The sequence below is a fragment of the Zea mays genome, chromosome 7 (assembly GCF_902167145.1).
Source record: "Zea mays cultivar B73 chromosome 7, Zm-B73-REFERENCE-NAM-5.0, whole genome shotgun sequence".
In the NCBI taxonomy this organism is placed as follows: domain Eukaryota; kingdom Viridiplantae; phylum Streptophyta; class Magnoliopsida; order Poales; family Poaceae; genus Zea; species Zea mays.
Genome location: NC_050102.1, coordinates 118,298,966 through 118,325,578, shown reverse-complemented (window position 1 = coordinate 118,325,578; position 26,613 = coordinate 118,298,966). Strand labels below are relative to the sequence as shown.

The 26,613-nt window shown below is 40.3% G+C and overlaps 1 long non-coding RNA gene across 12 annotated transcripts; it reads right to left on the bottom strand.

Annotated features, from left to right (window-relative positions):
- Window positions 1–21,618: 21,618 nt before the first annotated feature.
- LOC109940729 (uncharacterized) lies at window positions 21,619–25,888 on the bottom strand. 12 transcript variants are annotated; one of them, XR_004851501.1, is made up of 7 exons: window positions 25,488–25,888; window positions 23,744–24,825; window positions 23,343–23,649; window positions 23,165–23,262; window positions 22,606–22,694; window positions 22,430–22,539; window positions 21,619–21,932 (listed from the first exon to the last, which is right to left on the bottom strand). It is a non-coding gene; the product is annotated as an uncharacterized lncRNA (long non-coding RNA). The 12 variants fall into 12 exon arrangements; XR_002263345.2 differs by having other exon boundaries at window positions 22,430–22,510; XR_002263348.3 differs by having other exon boundaries at window positions 22,628–22,694.
- Between the last annotated feature and the right edge of the window lie 725 nt (window positions 25,889–26,613).

Below are 26,613 nucleotides of genomic sequence, written 5' to 3'. Positions count from 1 at the left end.
ATCACTTTATAGGTAAATGTTCATATACAAGTGATAGTGACAGGGACGACGACAAGAGAGGGAATAAGAAGATGGAGAAGAAAAGAAATTACAACAAGAAGGGTAGCGAAGCACACATGGGGCAGGAATGAGACTCCGACGAGAGCTCCACTGACTCCTCCTCCGACGAGGACACCGCCAACATTGTCGTCAACGAAGGGCTTCTCTTCCCCAATGTCGGCCACAAATGCCTCATGGCTAAGGACAACAAAAAGACGAAGGTACATTCTAGAGATACCCCCAAATACAATACTTCCGATGATGAGGGTAGCTCTAGTGATGATAATGATGATTTAACTGCTCTTTTTGGAAACCTTACCAAAGATAAAAAGAAGAAGATCAATGAATTGATAAAAACCATTAACGAGAAGGATGACATCTTGGAAAGCCAAAAGGACTTGCTCATTAAGGAAAATAAGAAATTTGTAAGCTCAAAGATGACTATGCTCTTGCAGTAGAAAAATGTGAAAACTTGTCTAAAGAGCTTGATATTTGCAATGATTCAATTTCTTGTCTTAGAACTGAAAATGCTAGTTTAATTGCTAAGATTGAAGAATTGAATGCTTGCAATGTTTCTACATCTACTGTTGAGCATGTCACTATTTGTACTAGATGTAGAGATGTTAATATTGATGCTATGAATGATCACCTTGCTATAATTAAATAATAAAATGATCACATAGCTAAATTAAATGCTAAAATTGCTGAGCATGAGTTAGAAAATGAAAAATTTAAATTTGCTCGTACTATGCTTTATAATGGGAGATGTCCGGGCATTAAGGATGATATTGGTTTCCAACAAGAAAGCCAAAGCAACATCAAACTTAATGCCCCTAAAAACAAGCTTTCTAACTTTATTAAGGGCAAGGCTCCCATGGTTCAAGATAGGGAAGGTTACATTTTATATCCTGAGAACTATTCTGAGCACAAGATTAGAAGAATTCATGTTAGAAAATCTCATTCTGTTTCTCATCATGCTTACATGTATAGTAATGAGGCTTCTAGCTCTAGGCATACAACCCATATCAAATTGCCTAAAAAGAAGATTGCTAATGCATCAAATGAACATAGCATCTCATTTAAGACTTTTGATTCATCTTTTGTGCTTACTAACAAATCAGGCAAGGTAGTTGCCAAATATGTTGGGGGCAAACACAAGAGTCCCAAGACTTGTGTTTGGGTACCCAAGGTGCTTGTTTCTAATGTGAAAGGACCCAAGACATTTGGGTACCTAAGAACAAGGCCTAAATTTGTTTTGTAGATTTATGGATCCGGCGAGACAAGTTGGACAATTGATAGCGGGTGCACAAACCACATGATAGGGGAGAAAAGGATGTTCTCCTCATATGAGAAAAACGATGATCTCCAAAGGGCAATCACATTCGGTGGTGGAAATCAAGGTTTGGTCAAAGGTTTGGGTAAAATTGCTATATCTCCTGACCATTCCATTTCTAATGTTTTTCTTGTTGATTCTTTAGATTACAACTTGTTATCTGTTTCTCAATTATGTAAAATGGGCTACAACTGTTTATTTATTGATGTTGGTGTTACCGTCTTTAGAAGAAAAGATGATTCAATAGCTTTTGAGGGAGTGTTAGATGGTCAGCTATATTTAGTTGATTTAAATGATAACAATGTTGAACTAGACACTTGCTTAATTGCTAAGACTAACATGTGCTGGCTCTGGCATCGCCGACTTGCTCATGTTGGAACGAAGAATCTTCACAAGATTCTAAAGGGGAGCACATTTAGGACTAACCAATGTTCATTTTGAGAAAGACATGATTTGTAGCGCATGTCAAGCAGGTAAGCAGGTTGGAGCTCATCATCCACACAAGAACATCATGACGACCGAAAGGCCGTCTGAGCTACTCCACATGGATCTATTCGGCCCGATTGTTTACATAAGCATCGACATGAGTAAGTATTGTCTTGTGATGTAGATGATTATTCTCGCTTCACTTGGGTATTCTTTTTGCAGGAAAAATCTTAAACCCAAGTGACCTTAAAAATATTCTTGAAACGAGCTCAAAATGAGTTTGGATTGAGAATCAATAAGATAAGAAGCGACAATAGAATAGAGTTCAAGAACTCTCAAATTGAAGGATTTCTTGAGGAGGAGGGCATCAAGCATGAGTTCTCTTCTCCCTACATAGCTCAACAAAACAGTGTTGTAGAGAGAAAGAATAGAACTCTATTGGATATGACAAGGACTATGCTTGATGAGTACAAGACACCTGATCGGTTTTGGGCGGAGGCGATTAACACTGCCTGCTACTCCATCAACTGTCTCTACCTACACTGAATCCTCAAGAAAACATCGTATGAACTCCTCACTGGTAAAAAGCCCAATGTTTCTTATTTTAGAGTTTTTGGGAGCAAATGCTTTATTCTTATTAAAAGAGGTAAAAATTCTAAATTTGCTCCTAAAGCAGTAGAAGGTTTTTTACTTGGTTATGACTCAAACACAAGGGCATATGGAGTCTTCAACAAGTCCACTGGATTAGTTGAAGTTTCTTATGACATTGTGTTTGATGAGACTAATGGCTCTCAAGTAGATCAAGTTGATCTTGATGAGTTAGATGATGAAGAGGCTCTGTGCTTTGCGCTAAGGAACATGTCCATTCACAAGCATAAGAATCCGAAGAGCCTTCACAAGCATAAGATCAACCATCATCTTCCATACAAGCATCTCCACCAACTCAAGATGAGGAAATGGCTCAAGAAGAAGAGGATGAAGATCAAGACGATGAGCCATCTCAAGAGGAGGACTTTGATCAAGGGGGAGATGAAGATGATCAAGACAAGGAAGATGATCAAGAAATTCAAGATCAAAGACCACCACATCCAAGAGTTCACCAAGCAATTCAAAAAGATTACCCCATCAACTCCATTCTTGGTGACATTCACAAGGGGTAACCACTCGATCTCGAGTTGCTCATTTTTTATGAACATTACTCTTTTGTGTCTTCTATTGAGCCATACAGGATAGAGAATGCACTTAGAGATCCGGACTAGGTGGTGGCAATACAAGAGGAGCTCAACAACTTCACGAGGAATGAGGTATGGCATTTAGTTCCACGTCCTAACTAAAATGTTATAGGTACCAAGTGGGTATTCCACAACAAACAAGATGAGCATGGTGTGATGACTAGGAAGGAAGCCCGACTTGTTGCCAAGGGATATTCACAAGTCGAAGGTTTTGATTTTGATGAAACCTATGCATCCGTAGCTAGGCTTGAGACAATTTGTATATTACTTGCCTATGCTACTTATCATGGCTTTAAGTTGTATCAAATGGACATGAAAAGTGCCTTCCTCAATGGCCCTATCAAGGAAGAGGTATATGTTGAGCAACCTCCCGGCTTTGAAGATAGTGAGTATCCTACACATGATTATAAGCTCTCAAAGGCGCTTTATAGGCTCAAACAAGCCCCAAGAGCATGGTATGAATGCCTAAGAGATTTTCTTATCACTAATGGCTTCAAAGTTAGAAAAGCTAACCCTACTCTCTTCACCAAAACAATTGCTAAAAACTTGTTTATATGCCAAATTTATGTTGATGATATTATATTTGGGTCTACTAACAACTCGTGTGAAGAGTTTAGTAGGATTATGATACATAAATTTGAGATGTCTATGATGGGGGAGTTGAAGTATTTTCTTGGATTCCAAATCAAGCAACTCCAAGAGGGCACCTTCATCTGCCAAACTAAGTACATTCAAGATATACTCAAGAAGTTTGAAATTAAGAATGCCAAACCCATCAAGACTCCCATGGGAACAAATGGGCATCTCGACCTCGACATGGGAGGTAAATCTGTAGATCAAAAGGTATACCAGTCGCTGATAGGTTCTTTACTCTATTTATGTGCTTCATGACTAGATATTATGCTTTATGTATGCATGTGTGCAAGGTTCTAGGCAAATCCTAAGGAAGTTCAACTTAGGGACGTGAAAAGAATCATGAGATATTTAGTTTGCACTCCTAAGTTTGGGATTTGGTACCCCAAGGGATCTACCGTTGATATAATTGGGTATTCCGATGCCGATTATGCCGGATGTAAAATTGATAGGAAGAGCACATCAGAAACTTGTCAGTTTCTAGGGAGATCCCTGGTGTCTTGGGCTTCAAATAAACAAAATTCAGTAGCTCTATCCACCGTTGAAGCCAAGTATATTGCTTTAGGACATTGTTGTGCACAATTACTACGGATGAGGCAAACCCTCAGAGACTGGCTACAAGTTGAGCAAAGTCCCTCTCCTATGTGATAATGAGAGTGCAATCTGTATGGCGGATAATCCTGTTGAACACAACCGCACTAAGCACATAGACATCCGATATCACTTTCTGAGAGATCACCAACGAAAGGGGATATCAAAATTGCTTATGTTAGCACCCACAACCAATTAGCCGATATCTTCACCGAGCCCCTGGATGAAAAGACTTTTAGCAAGCCTAGGAATGAACTAAATATCCTAGATTCTCGGAACTTTGATTGAAATCTTACACACATAGCTCATGTATATACCTTTGACCATATCTCTTTCATTTGGTACAAATGCAATATTTCTCATTCTTCTTGTGCCAAAGCTAAGACCAGGGGCGGGCCCTATTGAATTCAAGGGTATTCAAATGAATACCCATTATTTTTGATAAAAGAACTTCAATATATATACATGTATATAGTATATATGCATGAATGGAAAATGAATCAAATAAATTAAGGAATTCTGTTAATTTGGACCAAAATATCTCCTTTCTACTTTTCATACCTAACTAACCTAATAGTTTCACTACAGGAAACACATATATTTTCGTGGGTCAAAAACCCACGAAAATAAGCATAAACCGACGAAAAAAGGCTATTTTTGCCCGGCCCACGAAAATATTCCACATTTTCATCGGTCAAGAGGCCGACGAAAATAACTGCCGTATTTTCGTGGGCTGGCCCACGAAAATATTCTGGCCCACGAAAATTTATGTGTTTCCTGTAGTGTTTGTCGTGGACCATGAGGCCCAACGGAGCGACAAAGCCCACCTCAATACCCCACGGCAAAAAAATCCTCAAACCCTATTGTAGTCGCACCATGACAGAGCCATCAGATGCGCCAGTCACCAAGTCGTGGTCACGTCTTTTAGCCCCACGTGCCATGGAGACACCAACACCTTTGTTGCGCCATTGTGGCTCCGCAGCGCAGCTAGGTACCTAGATTTGACCGGCTAATTGTCATAGCGTTGCATGTGGCCTAGTTGTTGTGTCGTCTGTCGGACAGTTGTTGCGTCGTCTGCGTCCGTCTTCTGAAGCTTCAATCCACCGTAGTCAGGGCATCACCGCGTGCCAGGACAGACAGCCAGGGGGCAAGGTCCCATCGTGCCAATGTCAAAGCCCACCTAGCCAGTGGCCACTCGACCTTGACCTTCCCTGCTTTACTGCTTGCAGTACTGGCTGTAGGTGGGGCATTAGCGATTGGAAAATACCAAAGAGGACAAGTAGCCAGCCAGTAATCGAGCAACAACAAACAGATGCATTTCGATTTAAAACTTTTGAAATAGTTTCATTAAATTTGAGTTTAGTAGACTAGTTATTGAATTAGCTATGACCATAGCGTGGTGCTTAATTATAGGTTATACATATATATAATTAATTATATATCTCGATAGACATGTTTTAATCTTCCAAAAAAATCATCCTATAAAAACTTTCGAATACTCACCCTCTAAATCCTGGGCCCGCCACTGGCTAAGACTAATGTGCTTCTAAGTGTATTACTATCCTTAGTCTTAGATTGAAAGGGAAATAGAGTAATCGGTAAAGGCAAGGCTTCCACTATGACTCTATCGGTATCATTTATCCTTTGCCGTACACATGAACTTCCATTCATATCCTTTCTTTTTTGGGGGAGAGAGTAAAAGGCCTCTAGTTCTTTTTGTTTTTTGCGCTTAATGCTAAAGGGGGAGAGAATAATAGGCCCAAAGTAAAAGGACCGCATCACCACCCTATTTTCTAAAAACTTTTTAAAAAAGGGGAGAGATTATTCAAATTGCAAAAACCCTCTTGACATCTAAGGGGAGAACTTCTTCAGGGGGAGCTTTTATTTAGCCAAAGGAAAAGCATTTCAAACAGGGGGAGAATTTTCAAAAATTTGAAAAAAATGCTTTTAGAAATAATATTCTTATACCATTGGCTATTTGTAAAAGAATTTAAAAAGACTTCTCCAAAAGATTTGCAAAAACAAGCTAAGTGGTGCAAATGTGGTCCAAAATATTAAACTAGATCAAAACAACCATATATGTTTAAAACTCCCTTCATTTCAAAGTAACTTATGCACATCTGCCAAAATTGCAAACTAGTTACATTTCTACACTTTGTATTTGATTTGGTTTGTGTTGGCATCAATCACCAAAAATGGGGAGATTGAAAGGGAAATGGCCTCAACGTTTCATATAATCGATTTTGGTATTTGACGTCCATCACAAACCATATGGACTAACTACTTTGCCTAGTGGATGTTTTTCTCAGGTGCATAAAGTTCAACATAAACATACAAAGAAAAAGACTTGAGGGAATTCTACAAAGTTTGGAGCATACAAGATTTGGTGCAGCCAGTGGCGCACCGGACACTGTCCGGTGCTCAGGCTGCAGCCCCTCGCGAACTGTCCGCTCTCGGGTTTTCTCAGCGTGAATCCATTAAAATTCATTGGACTGTCTGGTGTGCCATCGGACTATCCGTTGAGACAATGGAGCAATGGTCAACTTTGCCCAACGGTCGACTGCGCTGACTACAGGCAGTCTGCAGAGCAGAAGTAAGAAGTCAGTCTGCAAAAGTCAGAACGCAGTGGACTATCCGGTGCAGCAAGAAGACAGAAGACTTCAATGATCAACCGCTCCAAACCCCAACGGTCGGCTAACGTGGCACTCACCGGACAGTGAACAGTAGAGTGTCCGGTGCACCATCGGACTGTCCGGTGTGCCCATCGACAACAACAACTGGAAAAGTGGTTGGGGCTATAAATACCCCCCAACCACCACCATTCAAGCTATCCAAGCTTCTCACTCTTCTCATTCAATACAAGAGCAAAGAATACACTCCAAAGACACAATCAAAGCATTCAATCCTCTTCAAGTTCCAAAATCAAGTCAAGTGATCAAAAGTGTTTAGTGACTTGAGATAGGGTGATATGTGTTGGTTTTGTTGCTCTTGTTGCTTGGTTGCTTTCTTCTTCTCATTCTAAACTTCTCAAGTGTTTAAGAAGAAGCACTCGACTGGTCTAAGTGATCGATTGAGAGAGGGAAAGGGTTGGAATAGACCCGGCCTTTATGGCCTCCTCAACGGGGAGTAGGTTACTTGGAACCGAACCTCGGAAAACAAATCACCGTGTTCATTTGTGTTGATCTTCATTACTTGATTTGTTTCTTCCCTCTCCTCTCTCTCTAAAGTTTTCTTGCTCATATTATTTTGAGTTGGCTCCCAAAGTTATCTGCATTGATTGAACAACTCATAGCAAGAGGAATTATCTTCCACACCCCGAACTCACTATTATTTATTTCTAACCCTAACCCCGGGTGAAGTGCGTGTTCGAAGTTTATAATTTTCAGGTTTCGTCTATTCAACACCCCTCTAGGCGACTTTCAAGATCCATATTCACCTTTTTAGTGATGGAACTCTACCAAACGGACCCATACTCCACCGTTCAAAGCGTGTCACTATGAGATTTATGTTGCTTAAACTTTCTTGAATTTGACTAAGTTTGTAAAATATATTAACAACATTTGTAACTTCTATAAGTTTATTATTAAAATATATTAACGATTCATCTAATATGCTAATTACATAGTATGTATATTTACTTGAAATTTAAAATATTTGGCTTTTTAAAAAATAAATAATAACTTTTTAGACCGAGGGAATAACTGTGACCCAACTTTAGGAATAGACTATACACAAACACTTCAAGTCAACAAGGCATTTGGGCTGGGAAGAGGCAGAGTAAATATAACGGTAATAAGGTTAGTTCCAATAGTAGGTGTTATTGATTGTGGGGACCGGCCGGTATGAATCAGTCCAACTTTAACGAGGGTCGGTACGACTAGTTGGTCGGTCGGTCGGTGAGTCTGCTGACTGATCGATACAAATCATTGGACGATCCGGTCAGCACCAACCCAAATCGGTCTGTAACAGCCGTCTTTACTAACATGGCAGGTTTTGATTGGTCCATACACATAATACGTCACCTAGCTATTTTTAATAATTTAAAGTCTAAAACACTAAATAGTAAAAAACCTAGAATCTAGCCTTATATATTTTGTTTATGAATTATGTACTTTTTTAATTTTATGTTTAAGTTATATATTTTTATGAATTATTCTTTTGTTTTTTGTTTGAGTCATGTAACTTTTTATTGTTTTTATAAATTATGTAATTCTATGTGTTTAGTTATGTGATAAGGTATATATTTATTTTAATAAAATATAATGTTGCATGTCAATTAAGTAAAAAAGAAAAGTTGATGTGGCATTGAGGTGATTGTAGGATGACGATAAAGACTGTGCACTAGAGTGTTGTGGTAGATAAGAGCCGAGATGATCGATAACCCATAGCACTGGAACACATTAGATGCACTCCAATGGTTCACACTCACCCTCCATCTGATTCCTTCTTCGTGTACGACTTCTCCCTCTCATGTTCCAACTGCTCCCCCTCTCTCCCACCCCCACGAGCACGAGTGCGCCTACACACCCTTCAGATGGGGGAATGAAAGTCGTCTAGAAGGGGTGAATAGGTGAAACCTAAAATTTATATCTTTAAACACAAACTTCAACTCCGGTTAGGCGATAGAACGAGAATAAGAATAATCGAAGTGAGGGAGAGAGATCTTCTTGCACAAGTTGCTCTAATGATTACAGAATTACATTGGGAGCAACTTAATTGATATAGAATCAAGCACAAACAATAGAACTAGAGAGAGGGGAGAGGAAGAAACAAATCACAATCGAGGATCAAACACAAAGAACACATGTGATTTGTTTTCTGATATTCAGTTTTGAAGGACCTGCTCCTCGTTGAAGAGTCCACTAAGAACGGATCTCTTTCAACCTTTTCCCTCTCTCAAACGGTCTCTTAGACCGGTTGAGTGTTCTTCTCAATCTTGAGGGTCATTTAAACCCCGCAAGGATCACCACCCACTTAGGTGTCTCTTGCTAGCTTTACAAGTGTGAGAATGGGGTGTGAGAGAGAATGGAAACCCAAAACTAGAGAACAAGAACTTGCAACACTAAAGAACACAAGACACTAAGTCTCTCTAACTCAAATCGATCAAATGTGGCGCTTGTGAGGCTTTGAATGCTTGGGAGATGTTGCAATGAATGTATGGATGTTTGTTGTAGCTCTTGTACCTTCAATATGCTGGCTATGGGTGTATTTATAATCACAACCACCCCCAAATAGCCGTTGTAGAAGTGGGGCACATTATGCGCTATCGGGTGGTGCACCGGACCTTCTGATGCGTGACTTGGCAGGTTACCATTCTAACAGGTGGTCCAGGTGGTTGCAATAGTATCTGGTCCGGTGGCACACCAGACCTGTCACGTCAGTGCCACGTCAGCAGATGACAGTTGAGTCATGACGTAGCCATTGCATCCTGACTGGTTCGGTCTTCCGTAGCCCAAATACCTAGTTTACATCCAATCTGCATAGACGATCTGGTGCTCCGTAGACCAGCTCAAAATTTGCTAAGTTTTTATTTTCTTCTTCTATTCCTTTTGGCCGCAATTGAGGATGTTGGAACTTTTATTTTCTCTAACTTATATTCATGTTTTGGCTCAAACTAGCTCCAAAAGAGTGATTTGTTGAGACTGAGCTATACAACCATTTTAGATGTATGAAATAGGTTCCTAGGGGTATTTAGAACTTACCCAAGGTATGCAACTATTGCTAGTTCACCTATTCCAAGTTTTACCTATTTTTGGTTGGATTTGAGCTATTTCTGACTTAGAAACTCTGAGATTGATCTTATGAACATGTGAATCAAAGACTTGGCAAACTACTTAGTCTATATGGTTGTGATGGTCATCAAGCACCAAATCAATATATAAAATGGTTTAAGGCCATTCCCCTTTATGGGAATTCTAATCTCCCTCATTCCATTAATTAGTGTTTTAACTATGAAATTGATCATTTTGAAGTTTAACTACTTGATAAAAATGTGCATTACGGTACTACAAATATTGTACAGTTTTTTAAACCTAAAAAACTTATGTATAAAAGTCAAATAGCTAAGTTAAAGTGTATTTGTGGAGTTGAATAGGGGAATGGTTGGAGAGGAGATAAAAAAGAGGAAAGGGAAGGCATTTAAATATGAATATAAAGTACGAATAGAAGGATTTAGGAGGGGAACGTCGGAACTGATCTTAGGTATCCAGAGATATTTCGTACCTCAAGAGAGTGTTCTGTTCCTAAATTGAAATTCATTTTAAATAATTAATAGATTCGTATATTATTTGATTTATGTGTTTTATCTATGTGTATAGATTCATTACCATCTATTTAAATATAGACATAAAAAACAAGAGCTAAAACAGATACTCCTTCTGTCCCGAAATAATATTCATTTTGGCTCTTGATTTTTATGTATATGGTCAACTAGATGACAATAAATGTAGACACGCATGTAGAACACATAAACCAAGTTTTATATAAATACATCAAAAAGTCAAAACGAATTTTATTTTATAACATAGGAGTACTATTTTGAGTCTGAGCATAGGAAACACATATTGCCTAGTCAATATCTGTAAGAGCATACTGGTGCATACTGCAGCTAGCACCGAAGATATTCACGCGAATGGCTACAAACATCAGCAAGACCATAAAATGAGTGATTTGTGAAGACGAATTTGCAACCCACCGTCCTAGCAGTGTAGCATGCATCAACGCGTGATAGAAAAATGTTGAAAAAAACTACGTGATTTCTAAGGGAAGACAAAATGCCCGTGGCTCGTCGGCTTGCTCGGCTCGTGGTCGGTTCGGCTCGACATAGCTCAGATCAGATCATTTAAATTTTTTCAGAGCTGAGCTAACATTCTATTTCGGTTCGTGGTCAGTACAGCTCAACTTGTTAACGAGCCAGCTCACGAGCTAAATAAACACTAGTACAATTTGGCTCTATACAAGCGGTAGGCTTTTTACATCACAGGCGGTTCGGTTAGAAAACCGCCTAGGATGTCCCAGGCTATTCGGACCGCCTGTGATGTAGTAGTATCACAAGCAGTTTTTGTTTCGGACCGCTTGTGGTGCTCTATTCTTTTCACAAACGGACCGTAATGAAAAAACCGCCTGTGATTGTGATTTGATTACCATATTAATATTTTAATTTTTAACAGAAATATGCAAATACAATTTAAATGAATTAATATTTTAATTTTTAACAGAAATATGCAAATACAAATTAAACGAATTTTAATAGCACACATAGATAACTAGCGAGATTTTAAATTAATTGGCAACCACAATGCATAGTCGATCATACATGCTAATAAATACAATTTGATTCATACAATTTTTCATGAACTACCATTTTTCCGCATGTATGGCTTCAAGTTCTTATCAATTTTCTTTTCCACACGCTTGATTCTCTCTGGACCGTTAAAGACGAACATCTCTTCATACTTATTGTATTCCTCATCTCCGTCTTCCACATTCTCAACTCCAACAATTTTTTGCTTTCCATAAATAACTACATGCATCTTCTCATCTGCTGGATCGAGTACATAGAACAATTGTGCAACACATTCGGCGAGAACCCACAGGTCATCTTTATATCCTACTTTCTTTAAGTCTACCAGTGTGAGTCCGTAGTTATCCACTGTCATCCCCATAGGATGCAGTACCCATTGGCACTTAAATAAGGGTATTTTCATGCTTGGGCCATAATCAAGTTCCCATATTTCCTCTATGAATCCAAAATATGTGGTCTTCTGTCCCTGTAGGTCAAAAGCATCGATACGAACACATCGATATGTGGTCTTCCAAAGAGTCTCCGAATGGGATGTTTTTGTTCATTAACCATTCGTTGAAACGATGTTTGTGCTCCCTCATGATCCAGTCCTCTGTGCGGTTCTGATTTTCTTTACGAAGCTCATCCAGGTGTTCCTCTATGTAAGGCTTGACTATCGTGAGATGTTGTAGTACACTACCATGAGCACAATGTACTAGCTTGTAATCCTCAACGCGAAAAGTTTTACTGCCCATTCTCCCTCTCCCACATAGTTTACCCTCATGTTTAGGTACACTTCTTTTTTCACTAAATGGATTCATTCCGTCTGTACCCAAAACAAATCTTACATTTCAGCAAATCTTACATTTCTGGTTTCTTTGTCAAACTCAGGATACATAAGATCGAAATTTTTCCATTGTGATGCATCAGCAGGGTGTCGAATCTGTTTGTTACTCTGCTTGCGATTTTCAGCATGCCAACGCATAAGCTCAGCCTCCCTAGGATTTGAGAACAAACATTTCAAGCGATTAATTACTGAAATTATTTTTATTAATGTTTTTATGAGAAAACAGAGACTCTAAGTGATACCTAATAATATTACAAAAATTTAGAAACTGGAATGGATTGATTTGGATTAAAAATGAAATTTCTATGAATTTTACAAGTTCTAGCACTTATTTATATATTAAAAATCCATTTTATAATTTAAATTCTCGGGTTAAATACCATTGGACTGGGCCTCAATTCCAGAGAAATCTAGGGGTCTCGTGGTAATAATCCTAAGACACAGGGAACACTGCTAGTTGGACTGCAGGTTTATTCTATGAAAACAAGGGGTTTCTTATGTAAATGTGTACACCGAAGGGGTACCGTGAATCTTGGGCCATCGGATCCCTCCTGGACGACCCAGATTAGATCTCCGAAATCTTTGAACCGGTACGTAGCATGGTCACTCGGATCAAGATCTGACGGCCCCGGTTTAATGATTCGCGTGGGCTAGTCCTTTTATACTGCACACACATCGCAGATGGATTTTTAGAAAAACCGCTTGTGATATATAACATCACAGACACTTTTTTATTCCGACCGCCTGTGAAGTTAATCTAGCACAGGCGGTCGGAATAAAAAAGCGCCTGTGATGTTATATATCACAAGCGGTTTTTCTAAAAATCCACATGCGATGTGTGTATAGTATAAAAGGCTTGCTGCTTCCGGCAGGAACCCTAGCTAACTCCCGCCCGATCTGACACAGGTCTTGCGCCGCCAGGCTGATCAACTGCGCCGCCGAGCTCGAGGCCGAGCGCCGCCGTCCCTGAGCCCGAGGCCGAGCGCCGCCGTCCCCGAGCCCGAGCGCCGTCGTCCCCGAGCCCGAGCGCCGCGAGCGCCGCCGTCCCCGAGTACCGCGAGCGCCGCCGTCCCCGAGCACTTTGGTAAGATCACTTTGGTAAGAGCACCCTCCCTCTCCATACATCTCTCATCTTGACCGAATATGATGGCCCTTGAGGCATGTGCTTCTGCTCCACTCCATACAACAACGGTGGTTGTCAAGCTCAAACAGAGAAATCACATGTCGTCTTGGGATTTTTCTAGAGCTGCCAATCGATGGCAGACAACCCCAGTTTCTCTAAGATCTGGTTTGTTTTAGACAAGTGCCTGGGAATCATGAAATCAGAGTAGCACATGAGAGATGTATCAAGGATAATCACATCCATAGCTACTCCTAGCACCTCTCATTTGTTTGGATTCGGCCCACATAAATAGGATTTGATATGCTGAGGCGGTCATATCGATGTTCCATGGATCAAGTCTCAGCTCAGCCAATGCACACACGGCAGTAGCCATTAACGCTAGTAAGTGAAAAGGCAAAAGTAACATCAACTTGGCAAAATTCTAGACATGACATGACAGCCAAAAGCAATGGACCGACAATAGCATTACATGTAGTGCTGGTGGAGTCCAACACTTTTCCATATGAAAGACACCAGACGATTGCGAGTATCCACACGGTTTAGCATCAAATAAATATTACCGTGAACAAAACAATCGATTCAATCTATACATGATAGGAACCTTCATTAGTTTGCTACCAAAGTATCATCACTTATACATTTTTTATTTGTTTTGTTTGTTTTCTTTGGTGGTGACTGGGTGAGGTTAAGTTCTTTTCTAATCAGGGAAACAATATTCTAGGAAGTTTATTCAGAGGGAAGAAACAAACCTGCATCCAAAGAAACCCCTATTTGCAGATAGACCTGATGGATGAGCAGATTTCCATTGTCCTGCTTGTATTGGTCATGTTCTTCGTCTGCATTTTTTTGTCTTTATTATCTTATTTCAGAGTCAAGACAAAACCATGATTGCTGGGTTGCTTACATCCGTGATAGAGTCATTATGATGTGGGTGGTAAGGGCACTGCTCTAGCAGTAGCTCATCAAAAGACTTGTTCTTATCTCCCTTCTTTGACTTGTTCATAGCCATGACAGTGTTATTTGGACCCCTCTTTTTGCCCTATAAGCCATCCTTGTTTTCCCTCCGATCCCTGCCTTTGTTGCGATCTCAATTTTGATTGTGAGACTTGGTCATTTTCAGTTTCAGAGATGGAAAAAGAGCCACTTGACATGGTTGAGAGCTCAGTTCGAGTCATCGAGACACATGTCGACATCATTCGTTGTCTAGTGACTGATGGGGTTGTGGATACTAGTGAACCGGAATCAGTGTACACACTTAAGACCACATTGTTTCAAATTGGAGATGTATGTGACATGCTTGAGAAGTGTGCTCTGTCCATCAAAAAGTATGCTGACTCCAAGAGGGCTAAAATTATTCAAGATGAAGCCCTGCAATATGCTGAAGACGATGAAGCTACAGATGATTTGGAGGAACTCCCAAGCCTAGATCTCCTTACTCAAGCTGACATATTGGAAAAATATTTTGGAATTGAGTATGATAGCGACCAGTCAAGGGGTTGTTGATGTTTAGTCCTAAACAACACGATATGAGTATCGTAGGTTTCACTCTAGGGTTGTAGTACTGGTATGCACAAGTTTGTTAAGTGTTTCTCATCCCTGCCTGTATTTTGTATGTTCCTAACAAAACGTTCATATTGAAACGTATCCCTAAGGCTATCATAGAAGTAGTTGATAACGTCTGTATCAAAGATGTCCACAATGGTAGAGCAAATTTTAGTGAAACACTTATAGACTTTTCTCATACTCTATCTTTAGCATTAGTCTAGTTGTCGATCATGTCAAAAGCTTGATAATGTATTTTGTATGAACCTCTTATAGAGTGTCAAGAAGCTATCGATGGATCATTTGGGGAGTTGTTCGAGCCAAGTCAATGAACTATCTTCGAGTACTATTGGGAAGTGGATCTCTTTGATGTATTTGTTTTCCCTAGTGATATCGATGGTGCCGAGTAGCACCAAATTTGGACTTGTGTCCATATCTATAGATGCTAGTAGTTGAGCACTAGCGCCTACAATCTTGACTACCTCATCCCTATTCTCTGTTTGGGACTTATGGAGAATGGCTTTGGCTGAATGCCTGAATCGGGCTGGGAAGCACGGAGTAGATAGAAGTGCACTTTCTAATGCAGTTAGACAGAGAAGGCATGGCTGTGATGTTATAATGGTGAAGGACCCCAAGAAGAGATTATGGCCTGTCGTTTACCCCCACTGCCCGTTATTTGTGGGCTTCACCGAGGGTTGGAAACATTTGGTGGCAGCAAACGACCTTCGGGCTAGGGACGTCTGCGAGCTTGTTAAGGGGCCAGACGATGGTGAGCTGGTGTACTCTGTCCGGATGTGTGGTCACAAAATTTAAAGCCGCCCCGGCTTCATCTGTGCGCTTCTCTTCTCTTATGTGGGCAGCCCACATAAGAGAAGAGAAGCGCACAGATGAAGCCGGGGCGGCTTTAAATTTTGTGACCACACATCCGGACAGAGTACACCGGCTCACCATCGTCTGGCCCCTTAACAAGCTCGCAGACGTCCCCAGTCCGAAGGTCGTTTGCTGCCACCAAATGTTTCCAGCCCTCGGTGAAACCCACAAATAATGGGCGGTGGTGGTAAACGACAGGCCATAATCTCTTCTTGGGGTACTTCAGCATTATAACATCACAACCATGCCTTCTCTGTCTAACTGCATTGGAAAGTGCACTTCTGTCTTCTCTGTGCTTCCTGGCCCGATCCTGCTCCGGAATTTCGTCCTTCGTAGGCAGTAAAGACTCTAGGACCTCACAGTTACTAGACATTCTGCCTTCCTGTTTGGGGAGGAAAGGAGGGACACAGAGGCGGGCCTTGAGGCGCCGCTATCGCCTTCACCGCCGCTGGCAGATGGGGAGGTCGGCGGCGGCGGCGGCCGGGTACAGCTAGGGTTTGGGCTCGATTTCTTTTGAATCACCTTTTCTCCAAGTTCCCTTATTGATGGAACCAGTATATCAGACTAACAGTATATCCTCGGTCGACCCCCTTATTGATGGAACCAGCTGTGCACTAGGTACGTACTAGGATGAATGTGGTCTGCACCGGTGCGTCTAACAGAGTTGATGAAGACGTGACCAAACTTGAATGGCAGACAACGAGCAGCTCCGGTGAAGGGAGCGGGGAGGATAGTTCTAGTGACGATAATCCTTTTCCTCCTATACCTCCAAGGAAGAAAAAACATTAGATGAGCTTGATGCCGACTATATTCCCAACGATGAAGAGGTAAATAGAAATATGCCGACTATATTCTAAAATAATGTTCATATATGAAAGGCCATTAATTGTTTCAATATATAGATTTCAAATGAAGAGAAGAAAGAGGATGCATGTTCTACACGAAACACAGAGGATGCCCCGATGCCTGAATCAGCCGTTTCACATAAGCGGAAACGAGGGCGACGAGGTCCCAATTAGATGAAAGAAGGTGCAGTTATGTACGTAACAAAACTCAATGCGGAGGGGTTTCCTGAAGAACCACTTGATGTGGTTACAAAGTTTCGAAATTCCTGCGGGTCTACTGTTAGAGATATAGTGCCAATCACACTTCAAAAATGGAAGGATTTAGATGAAGACACCCGCAATAAGCTGTGGGCTAAGTTGTCTGAGTCGTTCAAGGTCCCAAAAGGCACAGAGGATGCAGTAAGGAAGTCGATGCTCTCTGCTATGGCCAAGATGTTTCGTGGGTGGAAGACCGAGATGAATAGGGATTTTGTTAAGATTGGGAAGACTGGGAGATAGACTTTCCAGTTGAGGGGATCATAACTTTGCAGGAGGCAATGAACGAGTTGGTCCTTTGGCATCGACGCGACATTAAGTTGGGTGATGAGCCGATCTTAAGCCGTCTATCGCATCATAAGTCACCAACGCCGAATTCAACACCAATACAACAAAAAGATAGTTCGATCATTCCATACCCCATGGTGCAGGAAAATATAGCACCTCTTGCGAAGGAACTCGACGAGGGGGACGTAGACAAAATTGTTCCTCAGAATGTCGATGCAAACATCAAAAAGGAAACAAAGGTTGATACCAATGTTGAAGGGCCAACTACTTCAAAGAAAATTCATCAGCGAATCGCCACTGACAATGTCAAGAAACCGTCAGAATCAGTGACACGCTACCTGCAAAAATTGAAGAGAGTTATGACAGATCAATCAAAAGCGGAATCAACATCTCGTGGAGTACGCACACGGTCCCAAATAGACAATTTCGAAGTATGGGAAGAAGATGGAATGATTCATACTCGAGAATCATTACGTCTTAAAATCAATATCCTGGTATACAAGAAGGAGGATGTTCCTCCTAAATTTGTGAATGGGAGGCCGTTCTTGACGATGGTGCAACTTTCTAAGTTGTCGACTTCAGAGATTAGAATGCATGAGTGGTACATGGTGGCTAGCAACAAATACAAACTCGAGGACTTCACATTTGTTGTGCCAGAAGATGCATTTTGGAGCAAAGATAATATAGATCCTATGCGGCATTTATTCTTTGACGATCTGTGGTCGTTGTACCACTGACAAAGGATGGAAACCAACTACTTAACCCTCTTTTGCTTGTAAGTACCTCTAAACTTTCATATTTGTTAGTTTTGTACACGCACACATAAACGAGAGTCTAACGATTAACACTTTTTATACGTAGGATGCAATACATGGATGATAAGAAGAAACAACTTAAGACAGGGTTTCTTGACCCGTTGATGATATCCCAAGCTCGCTACAAAGAAGTTGTTCGGAGACATGGAGAAGAATACAAAGACTTGGATGATGACGAATTTGAGAAAGCCGTCAAACAGAATCAGAGAAAGAAAATGAAGGTAATGGTAGCATACATTGGACGAGCCATGTATAATCATGTACAACATGGCAATGACTTAATAATAGCTCCGCACCACTTTAAGTAAGTTCTCAACATGGTTTTGAACTACAAATTATGGCAATCGTGATCTTAACATGTGTTTTCGTCTATTTCTATATAGTGACCACTACATTTGTATCATGATCTTTCCAAAGCATGGTAAAGTCGTGGTCTTCGACTCACTGAGAATGGAAAAGGATGCGTATAATGACTTCTTGAAGATTTTATAGAAGTATAATTATTATTGCACACTTGTACTTATTACAACTTAACAAATGTATTCTTAATCTCACAATGCTATTCTTATATGCAGTGCATACTGTTTTTATTAGAAAGATCTTGGCGGCGAACATCCAGAGGACAAGCCTAATTTGTTAGTATCATTATTTCCATATGGTGACAAACAACCTCCGGGTACTGTCCTGTGCGGTTATTATGTATGCGAATGGTGTCGTGTCACCTTCCATTACATGGTCAATCGTGAGGATGTAAGTTCGCTATCATTGTCTATGTTGCAATTTTTATGTTATATTGTTGCTCATCCCATTACTCTTAGCACTGCTTGCTTTTTGCTTTCATTGCAGGTTCCTAAATCCAAGATCAATGCTGAATGGTTAGAAAGAGATATGGTTTCCGTCGACGTGGCTAAGGTTGTAAAAGACTTGCTTTACTTTATGCGCCGTGAAGTTCTTCATCAACAAGGGCTATTCTACAATACAAATGGAAATTTGCAACACTTCCCAGAACTAAGTTTGTACACGATATCACACAGTGTTTAGATCTTTAGTTTGGAACTTGAGATGTTCAGTTGTCTATGGAACTTGAGATGTTGAGTTGTATATGGAACTTGATATGTGTATGAATCTGTGTATGGAACTTGATATGTGTATGAATCTGTGTATGGAACTTGTTATGCAACATATATGTGTATGAATCTGTGTATGAATATGTTATTAATTCTGTATATGAATCTGGAATCTGCATATGAATCTGGAATCTGTATATTGAAATACAGTCGGACCTATATTTAAAACCGCCTGTGGTATGTGTCTAACACAAGCGGCTAGGATTAGAAACCGCCTGTGATGTGTGGCTAACACAAGCGACTAGAATTAGAAACCGCCTGTGATATGTGTCTATCACAGGAGGTTCCTTTAGACTGGACCACCTGTGATGTGTGTCTATCACAAGCGGTTTTTTATTGACCGTCTGTGATGTTGTTTTACATCACAGGCGGTGCACCAGAAGCGGTTCCTGGAACCGCCTGTGTAGAGGCTAACTGGACCGCCTGTATAGAGGTTTACTGTAGTAGTGAAACTATCATATTTCAGCAAAACAAAACTATATGCATATCATTTACGTAATAATTAATGAATATGTTACATGTATGCGTAGTGTCTATGATATATGAGTTAAACTAATGATTGATGAACTGTATCTATCTGTTAAATTGGTCTATACAAATATAGTTATGGGTTAAACTGATGAACATGTATGTGAATTGTGAATTGATGAGTTGTGTTAATTTAATGTTACATTGATGTGGTCTGTGAAATTACAAATATAATTATTATTTTCTATTGTTAAATTAGTTTAAAATTAATTAAAAACATATTGTTTTTTCCTACTCTGGCTAACAAGTTAAACGAGCCGAACCGAGCCAACTCATTAGCTTAACAAGCAAGTTCGAACTCGGACGAGTTAAGTCGAGCTGGCTCGATATTTAGGCCTAGTGATGTCCGTGCACAAAAGAAATGCATATAGTTATGGTCCTTATATATACACTTGGAAATGTAAAGAATAACGAGGCAAAATATTCTGCATCACGAGAAAAAAAATGGGCTTCAGACTTGTCCGTTGTCCCCTTCTTCCCGAGCAGTCCGTTGGATCTGATCCGGTCAAACTCAAACGCTTGGCACGTGTCCTCTGTTAGGCCTTATTGGACAGTTTGGTAATTTTCTCCGAACTGATTTTTTCCTCTATCTAGATTAGGTGAATTCAAGTCTTTTACTTAATCCCTTATAGGATTAAATTCCTAAATCTAATCAAATAGTATTTATCTGTTTATTCCATATGGGTTATATCAAAAAATCCAATAAACTATGTTTGTTGGTTTACTCTATGTGGATTAAATCCAAAACTTGAGAACCTACAAAAGTCAATAAAATCAATAAAGTTTAAACACAGAATCCTATATTTCTCTAGAAATTTAAGCATACACGTCATATAATTATCAATACATATCTTTACTTGTTCAAATTGAACACAATTTTTATCTAGATCAAATAAAAAACACAAATCAGTATAACTCAACATCCAATGATTAGATATTTGTGGAACGGTAACTGACACAAAGTGACCTTTTCTCTTTCTGTAGAGATGGTGATTATATATATATATATATATATATATATATATATATATATATATATATATATATATATATATATATATATATATATATATATATGGACGAACTAATGGAAGCCCAGGGCTTCCATTAGTACGAGAAGCCCCAGCCAGGTATACCTACGCGTAGGTAGGTGTGCATCCGATTGTGCACGGTTCTGGCTCAGGCAGATTTTAGCGTAAATCGTGAACCAAACCAGCGTAAATTAGTACGAATTTTAGCGTAAATCCTAGATCCGTTTCATAACGACGAATGGGCCCAAACATTACGGCGTAAAAATCGCGCGCTTCCGATCGTGCGCGGGTTCTGGATCGGGCGAATTTTTGCGTAAAACGTGAACCAAAACAGCGTAAATGGGTATGAATTTTAGCGTAAATAATAGATCTGTTTCGTAACGACGAATGAGACCCAAAAATTATGGCGTAAAAATCGCGCGCGTCCGATTGTGCGCGGGTTCTGGCTCGGACGAATTTTTGCTTAAAACGTGAACCAAAACAACGTAAGTGTGTACAGATTTTAGCGTAATCGTAAATTTGTTTCATAACGACGAATGTGGCCCAAAAATTACGACGTAAAAATCGCGCGCGTTCGATCGTGCGCGGGTTATGGCTCGGACGAATTTTTGCGTAAAATATGATCCAAAATAGCGTAAATGGGTATGAATTTTAGCATAAATCGTTGATCTGTTTCATAACGAATTAGAGTTTAAATCGCGCATGTTTAGCATTAGTTTCCGTGCATGTCGCATAGAAGTTTTTGAACGTAAAACACATCGACAGGACCATTTATTATGTAACAACCAAAAGGCAACACATGGTTCAGATCTCAAAAATAAGAAACCTGTCATTTCATATCCATGAACCCATAAATGATATACAAAATACGATAATGAGCGACACAATGATGGTCAGGATGTTAAAAAGATCCATCATTCATGTCGCACACATCAATCAAGAACGATGTCATAAATATAACAAAGATGGCAGATGCCATACCATAAATCATGTCAATATATGTGCATGCTGAACCAATAACAGAAGACACAATTGAAAAAACAAAATCATCAGAACACTTGGCTCTTGCTATAAAAATGCTTCTTTGTAGCCTATACATAGTTCCTCCATATGCTTTTATGATTCCTGAAAGAAATAGGATAAGTGAGATGAAAATGAAAGAATACAGTCCAAAACTTTAGTAACTTACTTCTTTATCCTCTAACATTTCTTTAGAACAATTATTATACATTTCTAGTACCACAATCGAGCCATACAAAATTTTTAAAGCCCAATGTTTTCCTGTTTACCCCATGAAAAGGAAGAGCACGAAAAAATTATGTTATCAATTACAAAGCTAGACCATTAAAGGAAATTGTGAGGCTAAAATAATGTAAGTCGTTATTACATTGAATACAGGGACCAAAACTTCTTTGACAAAAGGTTCTAATAGCCCTGTTAATTCATCTATTTTCTTCTGGAACATTTGTCTCCTTTTTTCTATTTTTTCTTGAACTATTTGTGCACATAATACAGACTAAGCACATTCTTAGAATTTAGATGTTAAAAAGGCTATCAAATCTAAAGAATTTTTGTGGAGAAAAAACATATATAACAAACAAAAAAATTAATAGATGTCGTACCTAGCAGAAAACACAATTCAAAAACTATATTCTTTGATACTGAGTATATTATCATTGTCAGCTAGTACGCCAATGCAGTGCCTGAGAAACAGCAATCAAGAGCCATCAACCTAAAATATAAGTTTGTATCAGCTGTTAGAAACGAATTGATGGACACTAAAGTTTGGCATATATACCTGATGTTTCTCAGAACAATACCTTGCTTTCTTGCAGTTACTACATATTTTATCACCTTTCCAGGTACCACACCAGTGGCATACAAGAGCTGGCAACAAATAGTTATGCATTTGAAAGAATTTAGTAACATTAACTGTTTGACAGCCAAGGGACAAGTAAAGCTCATTTACCAACAACTAGTAGACAGGTTGCAAGATTATAGGCACCAAAACAGTAATTTGACACACCAGAAAGTTTTAAGACATCAATTGTCGTATATTTATGCTAAGTTTACATACTTCCGAATAAACTTCTCTTGAATAAAATTTGCATCTGCCATAGGTCCCTAGACACTCCAAACATAAATAAACAGAAATGTACCCAAATGAGAAAACAAGGTAGTAGTTGACATGGAGAAAATGTTGCACACTGACAGAAACTACTAATGTAATAAATGACAATATCAAGAAATCAGGAGAAGCAGAAGTCAGTATCAAACATTTACAATTTCGCATATTTATACAACATCTAGTGCAGGATATATACTGTCAACTGCCACTCAACAGAAGACAACACTACCTCCTAGACAGAGTGGTTTGTTAGAGCCATCATGCTTTGGAGGTTGAGCTGAGTAGAAGGCATTATTCCGTGGCAATTGGCACCGAAAAATCTTCACGCTGGAAAACAATCCACTGCAAACCATCAAAATCAGAAGATATCTGAACAAAAACCATTACAGATACAGGATTTTCGTCACCTTCTACATGGATTCCCGTACTTGTGCTTCCATTGTTCATGTTGATCTCGAAGCAAGCATGCCATGGATGGGCACATGAACATGAACAACGTTCGGTGGAAGGCTGCTACATTATCTTTAGTTAGTGCATAAATCTAAACACAACCAAGCCTAACTGTGACCAAGTCGATATCCAAACAATAAGCAGTCGAGTGTGGCAACTTCATTGCACACAAAGAAAACGCCTAGAGGACGAACTGCAGAGGCTTGCCACAGAAACCACTGTAGCTAGACTTTCCCGACGGCAATATACCGGGTCTAGCCATGCCTGAACAAAACCACAACCCCGGTATCAACACGCGAAACTGTACCAAGGCAAAGACAATTAACTACTGAAATTTAAGACGGGTTAGCGCGCGTACCGGGATGTCGCCGGCCTTGCTGGGGAACAAGTGGCGAAGAAGGAAGCCTGGGTGCTTCGGTTTGCTAAGGACATCAAGAGTCACTTGGGCTTCTTCCTCCTCCTCGACTAGCTTGCCGAGCGACGCCGCCTTCTGCTCCAGCCGGACGACCTCGACAGCGTTCCTCGAGGAGAGGTAGGCCTAGGTACACGATCCGGGTGGAGGAATGGATGGCCATGCCAAAGCGGTGCTGGATCTACCACCTCGCCTCGCTTCCGTCGTTCCTAGAGTGGACTAGGTACTAGGGTTGCATTGTTATGAAAAGGACCAATTCAAATCATCGTAAAAGCATAAAAGGAAGAACAAAAACAATGTAGGAGAATTGTTCTACGTGTTTACAACGCGGAGCGTACACGAGATCTGATAATTGAGCATAATAACACATTCAAATTAGCAGGAATAAGAATCACATCGGTGGATAATGTGTGCTTGTTATAGTAAGTAGAGCTAGATGACTGACCTGCTAATGCATATTCATGTAAGGAAGCAGAAGCATTAGATGAGTCTGAATCATTGGGTACTGATGCATGATCATGTGAGGACCAATTCAACTCAGTATAAAAGCATAAAAGGAAGAACATAAAAAATGTACAATTTGGTGGTCTACGTGTTTACAAAGCGGAGCATACACGTGATCTAGTAATTGGGCATAATAGAGTATTCAAATTAGCATAAAAAGACATATTTAGGAAATAAAAATTACAGAGTGTATGACAAATTGGGTGTGCTGCTTCTACTGCTACCGACCGAAAAGATTTTGAACTTTTGGTAAGCATCTATATGTAAAAAAATCATTGCCACACTAGAAACATATCAACAGCATAAATAGTTCAGATGTATGCATAAATGGTGCCATGAGTGGTCGTAACAAACAAGAGCTGCATAAAAATCATTGCTAATCCAGGGCTGGATTGGTGTAAAAAAACAAGTCCTAAACTGTCGTCGCCTGTTTCTAGCCCCTAAAATAAGTTACCAGGACTTGTAGAAGGTTTGCGCTTGGCTCAGGATTTCTCTGCCAAGTATTACCACTGGAAAAGGCGAAACTGAAAAAGGAAAAGCATGATTGAAGCTAGCCAGGTCCACAACGTGACATGATAGATGAAGCAAAAATACAATGAAAAGAACACAATGAAAAGGGTATTGTAAGAAATAACTTGTTTCAAAAAAGAACATAATATATCTCTGCACTTTGCTTGTGTAGTTAATATGTGATTGCTGACTGGAAATATAATTGGACTTTAGAAATCAAGCCATTTAAATTGTGAGACTCTGGATAATGAGGTGCTCGTTGAACGGCCTGTCTTACAGCCATACCTACACAATAGAATCAAGTATAAAAAATATTTGTTAAGGTTAGGCACTAAGGCCTTAGGTAGCAGATTATGCAATATAAATATATTTATGATTTAGCAAATCATCATGTATCTCTTAGTTTCAACCGGTTACATAATCCAGAATATAAAGGCCAAGTAAAAAATTGCTTGAATCAATCATCAACATTACTTAAATGTGCAGCAGTAAATCGGATGCAATAGACCTCACATAGCCACATGCATATTAGCATCTTTATTTAAGACAAAACAACCAGAAGCATCAGGACTTGCGTCTAGCATCAGGACTTCACGCCGGAGCAGGGCTAGGCGACAGGCTGCACAACTGGTACACGAGCTAGAGCGTTGGGAATACAACAGCAAGGGATGCATACCGGTGCGTGCACCCGTCAGCCGTGGCCCATAGAAGACCACTGGTGACCGAACGGTGGAGCACTATAGGCCGGAAGGGGAAGGTTGGAGCCGGTGAACCGCCATGGCGCTGTCGTGCACCGTCCCTTGGAGAGGAGCCGTCAGCTCAGTCGTGGAGGTGGAGGCGTCAGGCGTGGCCGTGCCCCATGTGGAGCTGCCGACGGCCACGAGTCGGTGAGGCAAGGGCCGGGGGCGGACGACGACGTGAACGGGACACGCGGCGACGAGAGCGCTGTCGGCAGGGCTAGATCTGTGGCGAGCGCGTGAGAATTAGGCCGGCCGGTTAGGGTTTGTTTTGGGGGAAATAATATATCCTAGATTTTAGTTGACAGTTTAGGCTGAATGGATGGAAAAAATGTACGCGCAAGCGTGGGGGATTGTGGTCGGGTTGGCCGGTTGTGGTTGGGTTGAACCGAAATAGACTTTTTGGACCAGGGCTTCCTTGTTTTATTGGAAGCCCAGGGCTCCAAATAGATAATATATATATATATAGGGCAGGTATAACGGGAGCCCTGGGCTTCGGATATTAAAGGAAGCCCAGGTCGGTTCCGAGGTCTGGTCGCTGGGACAGGCGCGCCTGTGTTTAACGTGGGGCTGAGAGGCGGCATGCAGGACAGACGGCGCCGTTACGCGGTTGTTTGAATGGCAAGGCGGTAAACATAAGGGAATGGCACGGAATTAAAGGGAATAGTTTCCACATGCAAACGTGATTACTATGATACGTGGGCGCGTAATTTATGGATCTGGCATGGGAAGTAATGGCGGAAGGTAAAAAAATGTAGCATAAGATGTTGAAAGCTATGGCATTAAACCGTAACGGCATAATAGTTGCATAAATAGTATATACCGTTTGGCGTAAAACATTGAGTCATTGTGCGTAAATATTTTATTATGGATTTTAGTTTGACATTGACGTCGCCATAATATCGGGACGATTTCGGAAATAATGGGGAGACCCTGTAAACGTGGATGCGGTTACTTTTATAGTATCCGAGATTAACTTTCATTTGAAAAAAAATACCACTAAGCCTGCATAACTAATCGGAGTTGGAGATGGCCGGCTCTGGAGAGTCGCCGGCGATGGAAGGA